At 46.8% G+C, this 7,648-nt stretch overlaps 1 long non-coding RNA gene across 2 annotated transcripts; it reads left to right on the top strand.

Annotated features, from left to right (window-relative positions):
* The first annotated feature begins 2,526 nt into the window (after nucleotides 1-2,526).
* Nucleotides 2,527-6,577, top strand: LOC109745124 (uncharacterized). Of its 2 annotated transcripts, none has more exons than XR_012182018.1 (4): nucleotides 2,527-2,831; nucleotides 2,922-3,044; nucleotides 5,864-5,933; nucleotides 6,227-6,577. It is a non-coding gene; the product is annotated as an uncharacterized lncRNA (long non-coding RNA). The 2 variants fall into 2 exon arrangements; XR_005753963.3 differs by having other exon boundaries at nucleotides 5,860-5,933.
* The last annotated feature ends 1,071 nt before the right edge of the window (nucleotides 6,578-7,648 follow it).

Raw genomic sequence — 7,648 nt, 5'->3', positions numbered from 1 at the left:
TTCAGGCAAGATGACCATTACCCTCGATATCACTTATATCTTTGCTTGCTAGTTGCTCGTTCTATTGATATGTCGCGCCACCTACCACTTGTTATATCATGCCTCTCATATTGCCATGTCAAGCCTCTACCCCACTTTGCTAGCAAACCGTTGTTTGGTTAAGTTACCGCTTTGCTTAGCCCCTCTTATAGCGTTGTTAGTTGCAGGTGAAGTTGAAGATTGCTCCATGTTGGAACATGATTATGTTGGGATATCACAATATCTCTTATTTAATTAATGCATCTATATACTTGGCAAAGGGTGGAAGGCTTGGCCTTTTGCTTGGTGTTTTGTTCCACTCTTGCCGCCTTAGTTTCTATCATACCAGTGTTATGTTCCTTGATTTTGCGTTCCTTACGCGGTTGGGGTTATGGGACCCCCTTGACAGTTCGCTTTGAATAAAACTCCTCCAGCAAGGCCCAACCTTGATTTTAACATTTGGCTAACAACCCCCTAACCTTTTCCCTTGGGAGTTGCAAACCCGAGGGTCATCTTTATTTAACCCCCCGGGCCAGTGCTCCTGTGAGTGTTGGTCCAACCTAGAGCCACTTGCGGTCCCCTTCACCCAGGGTCTTTGGTTGCTGTACATAGTGTTCATCCGGTGTGTCCTGAGAATGAGATATGTGTAGCTCCTATCGGGATTTGTCGGCACATTCAGGCGGTCTTGCTTGTCTTGTTTTACCATTGTCGAAATGTATTGTAACCGGGATTCCGAGACTGGTCGGGTCTTTCCGGGAGAAGGAATATCCTTTGTTGATCGTGAGAGCTTGTGATGGGCTAAGTTGGGACACCCCCGCAGGGTATAAACTTTCGAGAGTTGTGCCCGCGGTTATGTGGCAGATGGGAATTTGTTAATATCCGGTTGTAGAGAACTTGACACTTGACTTAATTAAAATGCATCAACCGCGTGCGTAACCGTGATGGTCTCTTTTCGACGGAGTTCGGGAAGTGAACACGGTTGGGTTATGTATGAACATAAGTCGTTCAGGTTCACTTAATCATTTCTAGCTTACGACCGTTGCGTAGTCTCTCATCTCACTCTTGTACTCGTATGTTAGCCACCATATTTGCTTAGTGCTTGCTGCAACTCCACCTCATATCCACATCCTACCCATAAGCTTAAATAGTCTTGATGTCGCGGGTTTTGAGATTGCTGAGTCCTCGTGACTCACAGATATTTCCAAAATAGTTGTAGGTGCCGATGATACCAGTGCAGGTGATGCTACCGAACTCAAGTGGGAGTTCGACGAGGACCTTGGCCATTACTACGTGTCTTTCCCTGATGATCAGTAGTGGAGCCCAGTTGGGGGGGAGGGTCTAGCATTTGGGGTCATCTTCTTTTTATTTGGATTTGTCCGTAGTCGGACTATGTGTGTACTCTGATGATGTATGAATTATTCAATATTTGTGTGACGTGGTGATTGTAAGCCAACTCTATTTATCCCTTTCTTGTTCATTACATGGGATTGTGTGAAGATGACCCTTCTTGCGACAAAACCACAATGCGGTTATGCCTCTAAGTCGTGCCTCGACACATGGGAGATATAACCGCATCATGGGCATTACAATAATAGATCAGGATACAAGTCTGAACGTCCATTACCGTGGACACGGTATTCGAATATATATCTTCCCTGCAGGGGTGCACCACATTACCCAACACGCTCGATCACTCTGGCAGGACACACTTTCCTGGGTCATGCCCGGCCTCGGAGGATCAACACGTCGCAGCCCTACCTAGGCTCAGCAGAGAGGTCCCCCGATCTACATCCTAAGTGCCTCGGGGTCTTGGGCCCACACTACTATAGATAGACGCTTACTAGTAGCGCGTTATATTGACCCACACTACTGCTAATTACTAGCAGCGCGCCACATTGACCCCTCGCTACTAGTAAATATTTACTAGTAGCGCATGACAAAAAACACGATATTAGTAAATATTTCTTGCAGACCGGACATAGCAATAGCGTGGGTGGTAAAACCAACACTACTACTAAGCGAATAGCCATAGTGAGGTGAGATACCCCACGCTACTACAAGCGTGTCCACCGCCCCACCCCACGCACGGCCCCCTTCCCCCACTATATCTGGCCATGGGCCGGGCCGGGCCGTGCTTGGGCCGGGCCTAAAAAAGCCCACGGCAGAAAACTAAGGCCCAGGCCCTCCCAGGCCCTATCATTAGGCCTACTTTTCAAGCCCAAGCCTGACCCATCTGGTAAAAAGCCCTGAAAAGCCCTTAGGGCTTAGGGCCATGGGCCGAGCCTCTTCCTTAAAATGCCAATATGCCAAGCCCAAGCCCGTCCAGGCCCTGCCGGTGGGCTCAAAACTTAGGCCCAAGCCCGGCCCACGGGCAAGCCCATCGGGCCTAGGCCCTGGATTTTAGGGTAGGGCCTGGGTGGGCCGACAGGGCCGGGCCTGAGATGGCGAGGACTATCCCCCACCCTCTCTATCACGAATCCGTAAAAACTCTCTCTCTCTCTCTCTCTCGTGACCCTCAGCGGCTCAGCCCCACCCCCTCGGTCGACCTCCTCTCCCCCACGGTCTCCTTGCCGCCGCCACCACCCACGCCGGCCGGTTCCGGCGAGCTCTGGCCGAGCGCAACACGCCCCCAAGCTCCTCAAGCTCCGCCCCTCCCCCTCCGTCAGATCCGTGCCTCAAGGCCTGCACCTTTGCCCATATCACCCTCGCCCCCCTCCTCCTCCTGCTCCGCGCGCTGCAGCTCTCGCCCCCCGCGGATGGCCTCCGCCCTCTCCGTGCCGACGGCCTCTGCCTTCGCCGCCGCCCGGTGCAAGGCACGGGCCCGCTTCTCCACACTTGCCTGTCGGTGCTCCTTTTTGTGCAGTGGAGGATTTTGAACCTTTTTTTTTCTGTCGTGGGCGCAGGTGTTCTGAGGAGGAAGGCAGGATGGGAGGGTCGTGGGCGTAGGTGTTCTGAGGAGGAAGGCAATTGAGTAGCATCGTGTCCTGAACTGAATCCAATGCAGCTGTCTATCGTTGCACAATTTCGTAAGTGCATCCATCCACATCGTGTCCATCTTGCAGTTCCAGGCTGAGCTGATTTCTTGAGTGCTCTGCCCTCCCTGGAACTTCTCAAACATGTGTTCCAGGCCAGGCATGTGGCCTGGAGCAAGACCCTAGGGCATCGTGTCCTATTTTTTCATTGATCCATGCGAATAAGTCCCACATGAACACGCCCCCAGGGAAGGCACACCGTAAATCTAGCCAGCCAACCACAAGATCACTGGACGACATCAATACATGGATAGATGAACAAGAAACAAGTACTCACTCCGTACTAGTACTAGATGATCTCACTGAAGAAAGAAACTTGTTTTTCTCTTCAGATAGAGAAATAAAATACTACTACTAACAAGAAGCTTTAGTGCACGAGCAAGAAAAAAGTGAGGGAGCCTTTTTTTCTTGTCCTCGCTAGCTAGTGATATATGTATATAATATAGAAACCCATGCATCATGCACTCAAAGGCACACATGTATACCCATCCTGCCTGCTGAAGAAACAAACTCTTCATGTGTAGTGATTTTTTTCTTCTTTCTTTCTTTCCTTCACATTCCAGTAGTGATTTTTTTGTCCCTGCCTGCACAATTTGTGTCTTGATCACGCCATGTTTCACAAGGGAGGGGCAAGCGCATAGATACACAGATAGATTTATCCATGCGGTGAATTCTTACAGCACTAAATTCTTACAGCCATACTGTAGTAGTACTGTTTTTTGTTCACGCGAGCTGTTGGATTTGTAGCAGTAGCAGTGATGATTCAGAGTTTGAGACAATGCCTCCACGCACTAGGATGAGGTGAGGGTCCAATGCCTGCACGCATGAGTGACATTGACGCGGCCTGCCTAGATTAGGCAACCAGATTGATTATGATAGTACTGTAAGTATTACTGACACAAACCTGCATCTACCCAAGATTCAGACAGATTTCATTTCTTTTTTTGTAGCAGCATGCAGCGTGTCCTGAACCACCTGCACAATTTTCATTTCTTCAGTGTGTCCACCCGCATCTGCGCAAGTTTCAGACAAATTTCTTGAGTGCCCTACGTGTTGTGTTGCCTGAATTCGTTTCCGTTCCATTGCATTCCACCACCACTCGAGAATAAAAGCTTTATATTCATGATCCTGCTCCACCACTTGAAATAAAAGCCTCTGTTCGATCAAAAAAATAAAAGCCTGTGCAGTGTTAGATCAAAAAAATAAAAGCCTGTGCCATATACAAGAATGGCCGACATAGAGAGAGAGAATTCATTTCCTCTCCGCAGAATTACATATGACATACAGAGTGACATTGGTCCTTGTTAATCACCACTATAGTAGTAGTAATTATTGCACACAGAGTGGTCCTTTTTTATCTTCAAATGGCAGTATGTGTAGGATTCAATAGGGGCTGCTAGTGGTTTAGTATTAATATATGTACATCAATGTTCAGAATCGGCTAAGCAAGTGCATAGTCTGCACCGTGATTGGCAATCGTGCATGATGCTACAAGCTTTTAGAATAACAGCGGTTCATGGAGTAATATGCTTTGGACTGCTGTTGTGCCTCCTGGGATTCAGCTTTTTTGTGGCCTCGTAACTTGCTTCCTGGACTAGCAATTCAGGACTACTAGCGTTTTGCTTGCGGTGTTCTCGGTTCAGGACTGTGATTTCCAATTGTGCACGACGCCACAAGCTTTTAGAACCATAGTGAGTCACGCGGAATCTTATCTGGGCTGCTGGTGTCTCCTGGGATTCAGACTTAGAATGACTCAGAAAAGCATATCGGCAGCTGGTCATCTATTCTTTGTCCTCCTGATATATGTTTGGATGTTAGATGGTTCATGCATATTTCTGTCTACTTCTTCTAGAATTATTGTGTTACCTAGATTCCAAAACCACTTCAACATAGATGGCATTGTGAACATGAAACTGAATACAGAACTTACCCTCTCTGTTTTCATTTCGTTTTGGAAAATCACAGGTCTCTAGAAGTAGTCTGCAGGGGACCTCTAGTACTAGTGTTTTTTCTTTGCAGATGAGCATGTTGTTTGTTCATCTGTGATTCGTCCTTGAACTCCTAAAACTTCTGATGAGAAGAATGTTAGTAGATGCACATTTTATCTGCTTCTGCTAGTTTTCATGTGTCCGGTCTTGCCTTTTCGGAGCCTCTACAAGAGGTTTTGTTTGTAGAAAAGTATAGTTGACTGTCCATCTACTCCCTCCGTTCCAAAATAGATGACCCAGCTTTGTACTAACTTTGTATTAAAGTTAGTATAAAGTTGAGTCATCTATTTTGGAACGGAGGGAGTATTTGTTTGTAGGAAAGTATATCTGACGGTCAGTTAAGCATAGATGCACATTTTTCCTATTGTTTTAGTGATAACATAATAAATAGATGGATTGGTTCTACAAGAGATTTTATCTGTAGAAAAAAGCATATAGGCTGCCTGTTCATTTATTGTTTGAACTGAAACATCCTGATGTCCTGATAAGTTTGGATGTTAGATGGATACATGCTTCTATCTGCTTCTTCTAGAATTACTGTGTTACCAAGATTCCAAACTTCTTAGTGTAGCATTGTAGCTTTATTTTTACATGGTCAAACTACCTTCTGTATGCAGTATGCAACAACACTATGTTGTATATCTTCAGTAGTAAATGTATCATCTTAAGAGTGTACTGAAGCTAGATTATTTTGTAGCTCATTTTTTATGCTCTCTCCATGGTTAATATAAATTATGCAAAACAATGTTTACTATGAGTGTAACTCTAGTGCTATTCTTATTATTCAATGTACATCGATGGTGCTGCTGGACATGTGCTAGTCAGAGGGGAGAAAGCTAAGAACCTTGGCCTTTAAGTTCTTGCAAGGATTAGAGGGTATGTTGGTGCTGCTCAGGTAAATCTTACATGCCTCGTCATTAATCATTGTTGGTGAAACAAATGCCATTTGAGAAATCTCGGTCAATTTTTCTTGTTAATGAAGACTTTTACCAATATTATCCTTCCCGTGCCTCGAAACTATCAACCTAGCCCAAAGAATGATCTTTTTCTTTAGGATTCATGGTTATTTTTCTTGTTATTATGCATTACTATTGATTCATGTGCATGTGCTAAAAAGAAAGAAAATACCCTACTAGATGTGGATGCGGACACCAACTAACAAGTTTTCACTTTCCAACATGGGCTCAGGGGTGATCGACGTGGACTACCGCGACCTGGTGGGCATCGTGTTCTTCAACCACTCGGAGGCGGACTTCAGCGTGAAGCCCGACGATCGCGCCGCACAGATGATCGTCCAGGTCATTGCGACGCCGGAGGTCGCCGAGGTGGAGGACCTCGACGCCACCGTCCGCCGCGAGGGACTGCTCGGATCCACCGACGTTTCAACTCAGAAACTTTGTAGATACATCTAGGGAAGTGGTCTAGTCGTTTATTTGCACTGGACGTGTCTTGATTTCCATCCATGATCTCGAGTTGAGATGTTCAATGTTGTATCCATGAATGTTGCAGGTGCTAAGATGGTTCTGTGAACTTAGTTTATTTGCACTGGACGTGTCTTGATTTCCATCCATGAATATTGCATTTGACTTCTATTTTTATTTTTTTATTTTTTGGTTACTTAGTTGTAGCGTGGGGGAAAGATGTGGTGCTACTAGTACTTGGATAGTAGTAGCGTAGGTGTAAATGGGGCACTACTAGTAGTTAGATAGTAGTAGCGTAGATTTGGAATAGTGGTAGCGTGGGTGGCACCGCGCTATTACTAACTTTTTTAGCTGTAGCGCGGGGTAAAAAACATGTTACTGCTAAAAGTTAGTTGTAGCGTCGTAGTAGCAGCGTGGGAACTCACGCTACTAGTATGCAAAAAACCTACGCTACTGGTAGTGTTTTTCCTAGTAGTGCCATCACCCGTTGCACTCCGGGTCGTTGCGCGCAGGGTGAATACCAGTGCCACCTCGGATGGTCGACGCGATCCGACCGTGCTGCCTTGCTGAACTGGTCGTCTGACAAAGCTTTGGCTGATACTGCGACATCGAGGCCCATAACCATCTCGCGTGGTGGTTAGTGCGTAAAGGCCAAAAGCCAACTCAGAACAAATACCCAAACCTGTTAGTGCATTGGGGGCTGGCGGAGACGAGCAGAGAGTCACGATAATGTGACCCCGTCGCCCCGTCTCATGGACTTACGACAAGGGCCCAAACTGTGCGGCCGTGCCACGTAGAAAACTCGCGGGTGCTCTACAGGCCCGCCCGACTTTCACATCAACTCGCGGGTACCCCTCAGGGCCGACCCGACTTCAACAATGGTCTCAAGTAAAGTCCGAGTAATCGTGTGACCAAAACATCAAGGAGGAAAACCCGAGGAATCACCCTCGGTGAATTCCATTTGAGTAATCATCAAGGTGAACGTAAGAGGAACCACCCTCGAGGTTCACACTTGAGGGGATGCACGACAGAGCCGTATCGGGAATGGTGAAGGAGGAACCACCCTCATTGACCACGATCGAATAGCTACACTACAGAGTTGTCATCATGAGTGCATTGTGAGGTATCACCCTCGGCACTCGATAGTAGCTCTGTAGAGTCGAGCAACAAAAGGGGCGTGATCTGATGT

Source organism: Aegilops tauschii, chromosome 4 (assembly GCF_002575655.3).
Source record: "Aegilops tauschii subsp. strangulata cultivar AL8/78 chromosome 4, Aet v6.0, whole genome shotgun sequence".
Lineage (NCBI taxonomy): Eukaryota > Viridiplantae > Streptophyta > Magnoliopsida > Poales > Poaceae > Aegilops > Aegilops tauschii.
The sequence above is the reverse complement of the archived record's forward strand: the minus strand, read 5'-3'. Positions and strand labels throughout refer to the sequence as shown.